We start from the raw sequence: 10,067 nt of genomic DNA on the forward strand, positions 1-10,067 counted from the left end.
AGCATGAGCCGTTCTGGGGGGCCTTGGCCACTGAGCAAAGCCCCTGCGAGGGGCAGAGAGCCCGCCGCTGGCTGCTGACCACCTGAGGACGGAGAGCAGGCAGATCAGAGAGACGGCAAGAGAACGAGCCGGTGCTCGAGAAAACCCTCACCCAGGTGCGCCTGAGTCAGGGCGTGGACGGACGCACAGAGGGTCAGGGGTTCCGGGGGGCAGCCTGGGGGAGGCCGAGGCAGCAGGGCCTCAGGGTGAGTGAGCACATCCCCATTACGGGGTGGGACCAACGTCGTCGTGACAGAGTGAGCTAGGGAGGAGGCAGGGAGTCAGGGGTCAGAGGAAGGAGGGGGGCCCACAGCCCGGGAGCAGGGGCAGCGCGAGCAGCTGAGGACACGAAGACACAGGGACCCCCCGGGGTCCCGCAGGAGCCCTGTCGGGACACAGGGACCCCCGGGCCCCCGCAGGAGCGCTGTCCAGGATACAGGGACCCCCTGGCCTCTGCAGGAGTGCTGTCCAGGACACAGGGTCCCCCAGACCCCTGCAGGAGCGCTGCCGGGACACAGGGACCCCCAGGCCCCCGCAGGAGCCCTGTCGGGACACAGGGACCCCCGGGCCCCCACAGGGGCGCCGCCAGGACGCAGGGACCCCCAGGCCTCAGCAGGAGCGCTGTCCTGCCCACACCCTGACTCTGGCCATGACACTCACTCCGGACTTATGGCCTCTGAACTGTCAGAGAATCAATACGCTGTCTGAAGACCCTGTTTGTCAAAACCCGTTATGGTGGCAACAGGGAGCAGACAGCACACACACGTGGGTGCACACGCTCCTCCATGGACGTCGCTCGGCACCTACCAAACTGGACACCCGCGACGACACCCAGATCCAGAGTCGGCGGGCCCCGCAGCGGTCCCTGCCGCTCCCTGGCCCTCCACCCCGCCATGTCCCCGGAGGGGGGGGCGCACAGGCTAGAGTTCTAGCAGATGCGGCCTCCCTCTCTGGAGACTGCAGGGTACAGACGGGTGTATCCCGGTGGGCTCAGGAAGCTATAACGAAAAACCACAGGGTGGGTGGCCCAGACAGCGGACACTTGGCTTCTCGCAGTCCTGGAGGCTGGACGTCAGGGCCTGGAGCTGGCAGACTTGACTCTTGGGGAGGACTTCCCCTCTGGCCTACGGACAGCTGCCCTCTTGACAGGGCACTCAGCGAGCTCTGGTGCCTCTTTCTCTGCTAACAGGGCACCAACTCCGTCCTGGGGCCACCCTCATGATCTCAGCTAACCCGAGCCGCCTCCCAAGGGCCCACCTCCCTCCTCCACCTGGGGCTGAGGGCTTCCACATACAAATGCTAGAGGCGCAAACACTCGGTCCAGGACAAGGAATGAACTGGGGCTCTCGGCCAGGACAGTGTCCTGAAGGCCCGCCGCTGGGTGCAGCCTTCCCAGGGTGTGGGCCCACACAAGTGAGGCCCTGACTCCCAAGCGCCCTGGAGGGTGTACCTTGTCAGCCTCCTGACCCTGCAGGTGCTGCCTCCTCCAGGCCCTGTGAGCTCCGGCTGCCGGCCAGGCAGCAGGGGACCCCGGGCACCCGGCCCCCAAACCCCACCAGCCGTGTCCATGGGGCCCCTTTCAACAGCTGCCAAGAAAACAGGGGGAGCAGCCCCCCAGACAGAGTAACGTGAACTCCGACAGCTGTGCCGCAAGGACAGCATGCCCTGGGCCGGGAGGCGGGCCGACGGCCGAGCCAACATGTCAGCCCGGGGCCAGGGCCACGGGAATGCTGGGGGCACCGAGGCTGCTAATCGGGCAGCACTGGGCTCCAGGGCCCAGCTGAGGGTCATCTTCTGCCTGGAAGTCAGCCCTGCGTGCGGCGAGCAGCGGCTGCGGTCTGGATAGTGGGTCACTGGCCACCCCAACCATGGGGCTGACCAGCTGCAAGGGAAACTCCACAGGAAAAGCCACGTGTGGACACGTTCCAAAAGGCATTCCTGAGACCTCGGAGTGTGACCGACTAGTTCCCCAGAGTCAGGGGCGAGGACTGGAGCCCAGGGATGGCCAGGACAGCCCCGAGATCTCGGCAGCGCCGGGGCGGCAGGGAGGCCTCTGCTGCCCTCGCTCCCGGTCTAGCCCATGCCACGGGGAGAACCTGCCCCTTCGGGGGTGCCCACAGTGGGCAGGAAGGCGAGGTGCCAGCCCACCTCCCACGGCGGGAGCTCATGACTCGCTAGATTTTGCCACCAGCCAGGGCTGGGACCCATTTGCTGGGTAAATATTTATACTCCAGGGGGCCTCCCTGCCTCTCCCACTGGGACCACCCTGCTCTGGGCATACGGGGCTCAGCCGTCTTCAGTGCCCTGCGGAGAAGACCCCTGGGAGAAGACCCTCCAGACGAGGAGCCGGGAGGACTCCACACCCACCGCCCAGGGAGCTGGCCCGCCCACTCGTGCTGCCCCTGGTTTCCCCAGAGGTCCCTTCAGGCCCGCTGGGAAGCAGGGTGGCCCTCGTACCACACACCAAGCTTCCCAAGGACCGTGGCCTCGTGGATGTGCACACCAGGCTGGCGAGAACCGGGCAGAGAGGACACCAGCAGTGCAGGCAGCCGTGGTGGGAACTCATGAACAGCGCCAAGAGAGAGCGGCCGGCCGCCACCCGGCGGGCCGCCTGCATCCTGCACACCAGGCATGGGGGCCCCACCCCCACCCCCAGGCCTCAGCCACCCCCACCTCCTACTGGGGACGCTGGGGACCCCGGCCATGAGGACTTGAGGGTGCTCAGATTCCCACCTGTGATGGACGTGCCCACAGGGCGCCCGCTGGGAGGTGGCGGGGGGACTCAGGTGACTGGGGGTCCAAAGCCCTGACACATGATCCACCCAGGAGCCCCAGCCTCCACGGGTACCCCCACTCTGCCCCACACCAAGCCTGGTTGTGCCAAGAGGCCACTGCCTCAGGCGCAACTCCATCAGCAAACACGCTGGGCACGTGTCGCACACCCGGAGGCTCTGTCACAGTGGGGACGCTGCCGTCAATCAGCACCCACACCCTGCCCGCAGCGGGAATCCACCGGTGCCCCGGGCACGTGTGAACTGGCTCCAGTCCAGTCCAGTCGCTCAGTCGTGTCCGACTCATTGCAACCCCATGCACGCCAGGCCTTGCTGTCCTTCACCAACTCCCGGAGTTTACCCAAATTCATGTCCATCGAGTCAGTGATGCCATCCAGCCATCTCATCCTCTGTCGTCCCCTTCTCCTCCTGCCCTCAATCTTTCCCAGCATCAGGGTCTTTTCCAATGAGTCACCTCGACTCATCTGGTAGCCAAAATATTGGAGTTTCAGCTTTAGCATCAGTCCTTCCAATGAGCACCCAGGACTGATTTCCTTTAGGATGGACTGGTTGGATCTCCTTGCAGTCCAAGGGACTCTCAAGAGTCTTCTCCAACACCACACTTCAAAAGCATCAATTCTTCAGTGCTCACCTTTCTTTATGGTCCAAGCCTCATGTCCACACATGACCACTAGAAATAGCCTTGACTAGATGTATCTTTGTCAGCAGAGTAATGTCTCTGCTTTCGAATATAGTATCTAGGTTGGTCAGTTCTTCTCCCAAGGAGTAAGCGTCTTTTAATTTCATGGCTGCAGTCACCATCTGCAGTGATTTTGGAATAAAAATAAAGTCTGCCACTCTTTCCATTGTTTCCCCATCTATTTCTCATGAAGCGATGGGACCAGATGCCACAACCTTAGTTTTCTGAAAGTTAAATTTTAAGCCACCTTTCCCACTTTCCTCTTTCACCTTCATCAAGATGCTCTTTACTTCCTCTTTGCTTTCTGCCGTAAGGGTGGTGTCATCTGCATATCTGAGGTTAGTGATATTTCTCCCAGCAGGCTTGATTCCAGCTTGTGCTTCCTCCAGCCCAGCGTTTCTCATGATGTACTCTGCATATAAGTTAAATAAGCAGGGTGACAGTATACAGCCTTGATGTACTCCTTTCCCGATTTGGAACCAGTCCGTTGTTCCATGTCCAGTTCTAACTGTTGCTTTTTGATCTCAAGAGGTGGGTCAGGTGGTCTGGTATTCCCATCTCTAAGAATTTTCCACGGTTTGCTGTGATCCACACAGTCAAAGGCTTCAGTGTAGTCAGTGAAGCAGAAGTAGATGTTTTCCTGGAACTCTCTTGCTTTTCCTGTGATGCAGCGGATGTTGGCAATTTGATCTCTGGTTCCTCTGCCTTTTCTAAATCCAGCTTGAACCCTCGGGCCCCCAGAAACAACTCCCGGTAGGCCTCCTGCCCGACGCACACAGGACTCTTCTGGGAGGACTGACCCCACTGGTGGTGGGATAGCCACGGCCCTGGCGCCACGTGGAGACAGCCTGCCCTCCTGAGCACCTAGAGCTCTGCTCAGCCTCCCACGGGACCCACCTCTGAGGCACCCCCTGCCCCGGCCACGGTGCGAGGGCCTGGCTCCCACAGGTACTCGGTGCAGGCTCACCGGAAGAGGGGCGGGTGAAGCTTCCTGGGAACCCCTCAGAGACCTGCCCACCTCCCCAGCTCCTGACCGCCAGCCACTTGCAGGGACGAGAGTGCGTCCCCAGGGGGAGCAGCCTCAGGCTTGGCTCGGGGTGGGGGCTCCCACAGCTGCCAGCCACCTTTCAGGAGCAGGCCAGGGAGCTCCACACCATTGCAGTCTTGCTCCTGGGGGCCATGGACAGGCTGCTGGTGCTTTCCCAGCTGCTTCTGGCCCCCAGTCCCCACATGCACCCCAGTCGCCTCCAGGGACCCCGGCAGTCAAGCTCCAGATATGTCCTCTGCCCACAGTGCCTTCAGCAGGAAGCCATGCTTTCCCCAGCACGCCTGACTCCCATCCCCTGCCCCTCGGCTGCAAGAGGCCAAGAGCAGCTAGGGCCCAGCACGCGGGACCGTCAGCCAGGGCACCCGGGCCAACGTGAGCACGTGTGGTCACTCAGCTCCCGTTCCGAGTCCCAGGGGTGCTCTGCGTGTGGCTGCAAGTGTGCAGACCCGCTCAGGTCCCCAGTCCTGGAGGCCGGGGGCCTCGGGCCGTGACCTCTCATCCTGGGCTCCTGACAGAGCCCCCTCGGCCCTCTCTGCCTTCCCGCAGCACCGCCCCTCAAGCTGCCCCCCATTCCCGGGGGGGTGCCCTGCAGAGCCGGAACCGATGGCTCCTCCCTCTTCCCAGGAGCCCTGCGCACCTTTCTCCTCAGAGCCACCGCCCCTCCAAGCCAGTGCGGAGACAGTGGCCCCGCAGACAGGGACCTTTGGACACAGCCTGGCTAACCTGGCATCCCCGTTGACAGCAAAGCCAGAGAAGCCTTCCCGCCTGTTCTGGGAGCCTCCTCTCCTGGGGGCACAAAGATGAGTGAATAAACCCCACTGACATCCTGATCATTCCTCTCCCTCAAGTCCTTCCTCTGAGCACAGGCCTCCCGCAAGGCTGCCTGACTTCTAAGCCTGGGACGATGATTAGACCCCACGACGGTGGGCATTGCGGGCCTGCTGCCTCCAGCAACATATTTAGATCAACTGCAACGCAGAACCCAGCTGGCTCCTTGCACAGGACAAAGGCGACACAAATCCCCAGAAACTTCCTCCTCCTGCTCTCAGATGGAGAAGAAACAGGCGGCCACTCCTCACCAGGCGGGAAGTGCTGGGCTGATCACTCAGGAGGTGGTCTCCCCTCTCCTGGCCTCCCAACAGGGAGGCCTCTGCCCCGGGTCTCTCCGTGGGCCCCCAGGACACCCTCCAACCCCAGGCCCAGCTCGTGGCTTGCTCCGAGGTGGCCTGGCCTTCTGCCCACAGGCCCCGGACACCCCTGGCTGCAGCAATGGGCTCCCCACATGTTCCAGCTCCATCGATCAGGGGGCCGAGAGGGTCTCCTGTAGGTGGGGGATGGAGGTTTGACACCACGCACAGGGCCAGCGGGAGGAGCCCCTCAAAGAGCCCCATGCTGACTTCCTACTGCTGCTGGAAGGAGTCGCCGCCGACGTCATGGCAGGCTGTGTCCTTACAGCTCAGTGGTCAGAGTCTGAAACGGCGCGCAAGGGGCCCGAGGTGAGGCGGGGGCAGGGCTGGCCTCTCTGGAGGCTCCGGGGGAGAACCCATGTCCCGGCCTCTTCCGGCTACCAGAGGCATTCCTTGGCTGGTGACCCCCGCCATCGGGGACACCACCCGACCTCTGACTCCATCATCACATCTCCTCTTTCTCTGACGCCCCACCCCCCCTCTCCTGAGGACGTTCGTGACGCCTGAGTCCACCTGGATACTCCAGGCCCGTATCCCCATCACAGACCCTTCACTCAATCATGCCTGCAACATCCCTTCTGTCACAGAAGGTGACACTGTCACAGGCGATGAGCACCTGGGCACCGGGACTCTGCCCACCAGATGCCACACAGACACAGCTCTCGCGGGCCAAGGAGGCCGAGCAGGGCCTGGGAGGACAGGATGACCCCTCTCTTTCCATCTGGCCCAGAGAGGGTCTTTCCCTCCCAGGAATCTGGTGATTTTAGAAGGTTCAGGGCTTCTGAGTCAAGTTCCAGGCGGGATCCTGGCTCCCCTGGCCTCCAGCAGACGTCCTTCCCGTCCCTCGGCCGGCCCTGGCCGCCTGCCAGGTCAGCAGATGGCACCAGGCCTTGGAGAGGCGAGCAGAGGCCAAAAAGCAAAGAAGAGCCCTCCTCCGGCAGGCCATGGCCTCTGGGGGTGCAGGGGCCCCTGCCAGCCCCCTCCTCCCACCTCTGGGTGTGTGTCCCCGTTACCCAGAAACAGGATTTGCCAAACACCCCACTGATGGTGCTTCCACGGACTTGGCCAAACTGTCACAGTGAGAAGCACGCACGCAGAAGGCGTCCTGGAGTCGGCCTGCCACGAGCCTGGGGCTTGCACAAGTGTGTCCCGTTGGAGGCCCACCCGTGGGTGGCTCTCGTGAGCCTCTCGGCACCTCTGCAGCCACGCAGGTGGGCCAGGACAGGGACCTTCACACCTGCTGGCGACTCAGTCACAGGTGTAGGGGGGTCCCTGGGAGTAGGAGCCATGGGCAGGCAGGTGGGAAGGCCGCTGCACCAGCCGTCACGGGGCTTGCCTGGGTCACGGGACACGGCTCCCAGCCTGCCGCTGCTCTCCTCTCCAAGGCCTGGTGCTGTCTGCTGACCTGGCAGGTGGCCAGGGCCGGCCGGGGGACGGGAAGGACGTCTGCTGGAGGCCAGGGGAGCCAGGATCCCGCCCGGGACATGACTCAGAAGCCCCGAACCTTCTAAGATCGCAGGGCACGCCCGGGGGAGAGGTTGGCCCTGTCATTTCCTCACTGCGCCCCCACCCAGCAGGACAGGTGAGCAAAGCCGGCTTCCAGGTGCAAGGCTCTGAAGGGGAACCAGGCCCGGCTCCCAGGGGCACAGGCCCCGCCCACCTCCCACAAGAACAGAGAGAATGTAACAGGGAGGAGGTGGGGGGGAGCAGCGTGAGCCCAGAGGGACCTTCAGACGCACAGGTTGCCGTCTTGACTTCCGAAAGTGTGGTTTCTGCAGCCAAAATGCCTCCTTGGTGCAGCCCGGGGGACACACAAGCCAGACTCCGCTCCAACAGGAGCCTTCGGGGCGCCCACCAGGGCACCTGACAAACCAGCGCTTTCAAAGGGCTGAGGCAGAACGAGCCCCAGACGTGGCTCCCGGAACACAGGACCACAGCTCCCATGCTGGGCGCTTCCTGCTGCACCCACCCACCAGGACCCAGGCAGCCCGCCCACCAGGACCCAGGCAGCCCGCCCACGCGGTCCAGCCTCCCCTCTCCCCAGGGTGTGCAGGGACAGCGCCCCCCACAGCCCGTCCCGGGGGAGACAGCGGGCGGGGGGCACCTGCGTTCACACCCGCCCACGCCCAGCCCACTCCCTGCCCCCGGCGAAGACACGGCAAGAAAGGAACACAGCTCCAAGGCTATTTTTAAACCTGTAAAAGTAGAACTCTCTAGTGAGAGTCCTCTTGGCACACAATTCAACAGGCCCAGCCACCACCAAAAATAAAAAATCCAGTGATAATCCTTAAATAAATCTGCTTCCCACCGGCCAGGTGTGCAAACGCAGGGACCACCCGCTGCGCAGTTTCTGGGCTGTGGTCAGGTGGCAGGCTGCCCGCCTGGAAGCCCACTCAGGGGTCCTAGGCTCTGCCCTTCACATCCCTCCTCAGCACTCCTCGAGTTCTCCCAGCCTCCAGCCTCCCAGCACGGTCCCCTGCTCCCCCAGGCCGGCCCACCCACTCCCCCAGCCCAACGGTGGCAGAGCCACGCCTTCCCAAAGCGCCAGGTATGGGGTCTTAAGCCGGAGCGCGCTTGCGGCAACCCCCCGTGGCTTCCTGCACCCTCTCCCCTCGGGGAAGCCAGCTCATCACAGGCAAGGCCCTGCTCTCCCGGGGAACTTCTGTCTGCATCTTCCCCAGTGTTCCCTGGCTGCTGGACACAGAGGCACCGTTCACGAAGCGTCGGCATCACGCCGACAGCCAGCAGGTGGCGTGGCTCTACGCTCTGACACGCCCACGAGTCAGGCTGCACACCACTGCCTCTCAGACACATTTTAGGAAACCGACCGGGGGCTTGGGGTGAAGGAGCAGAGCGTGAACACGTTTCTCGTGTAAAATGAGCTGGAACAGGATCCCAGGCAGTGCTTCCCCCCTCAGCAGCCGATTCTCAGGAACCAGGGACCGCCTTTCTGCAAGAGGTGGCAGGCTGACCTGGCGGTCCCAGTCCAGGCTCCGGGCTCTGAGTGCGGCCAGCACCGACCCAGGGGACGTGTGCGCCCAGCCCCCACCCTGCTCCTCCTGCCAGCTGAGCAAGCCCTCAGGGCATGGACGGGGGAGGTGCCCAGCCAGGCACAGGGCCAGCTTGCCTCTGTCCAGCGGGGAGGTAGGACCAGACATTCGCAGGGAGTAAGCAAGAAACGGGCTCTCAGTTCAGAGCCGGCCCCGTGGGTCAGACACCGGCACTGCAGGGCCCGTTTGGTTTGTTCCCAGGCCCCTGCGACACGCTCAGGCAGTTTCATCTCGTCTTCATCTGCTGGTTATCTGATCTGTGTGCTCCCTTCCCGGCTGTCTGGGTCACCCATCTGCTGTCTTCCTGAAAGGGCAGAAGCCACTCGATAAATGCGTCACCACCAAGCAGAACTGTCGGACCCGGCCTCTGCTACGGACAGTGTATCCTCTCAGTTCAACGTCGCAGAATAAACAGGAGGAGCAGGGTTGGGTCTTTTTGGTTTGTTGTTCGCTTAGAGACAGAACCCTAGAGAGACATCTGCAGGGCGGGTCCAGACGTATCCAACCAACGCCATACCTGACCCCGACACCGGGCGGCTGTGGGCGGCTGCCCGCCCGGATGCCTCCACCGGCAGACACCGGGCAGGCCCGAGCCCTGATGCTTTCAATGGTGAGAAAGGGCTTCGTCGGCCTGAATCACCCAGACTGGCGCCCAGAAACTTCCTTCCTTCCAGCCTTGGCATCCAGAGGGGGGCCTCTGCAGGCCGTGGGAGGCTGATAACCGCCCTCCTGCCCGCCTCCCCAGCCACCTTCTCCTGGAAGCCTTCCCACAGGGTCAGAGCCAGCCACACGGACCCACTGCTTGTCGGGGCAGGAAGGGGAGCTCCCGGGAGCATCACGGCTCAGGGGCAAAGGGCCCCCCACTGTCAGAGCCTCCCTCCCTAGGAACGACCACAGTGGTGCCCCAAGGGCTGAGCCACACACCCCTGGGACCACCCTGCAGCCCATCTAGGTAGGAGCCCACAGCCCTCACGTCCACCCAGGAAGAAGGAACAGCTCGGCAATATGGAATCCACAGCCGGCTCAGGGACCCCGGGGCTTAGCCTGGCAACCCTGAGGTCCCAGAAGCAGTTCCCTCCAAGCTCCAAACTCCGTGCAGGTCACTCCGGGAGGCGCCTGTCTGTGCAGCTGACGATGGAGGAACACCTCCCTTCCCAGAGCCCATACCCAGCAGGCGGTCGATAAACGCACGCCCCTGCTCAGAAACCACGCAGCGTCTGCGTGTGTCCGTGCCCAAGCAACAGCAACAACTGAAATGCATTTCGGCCGAAA

The sequence above is a fragment of the Capra hircus genome, unplaced genomic scaffold, assembly GCF_001704415.2.
Source record: "Capra hircus breed San Clemente unplaced genomic scaffold, ASM170441v1, whole genome shotgun sequence".
In the NCBI taxonomy this organism is placed as follows: Eukaryota; Metazoa; Chordata; class Mammalia; order Artiodactyla; family Bovidae; genus Capra; species Capra hircus.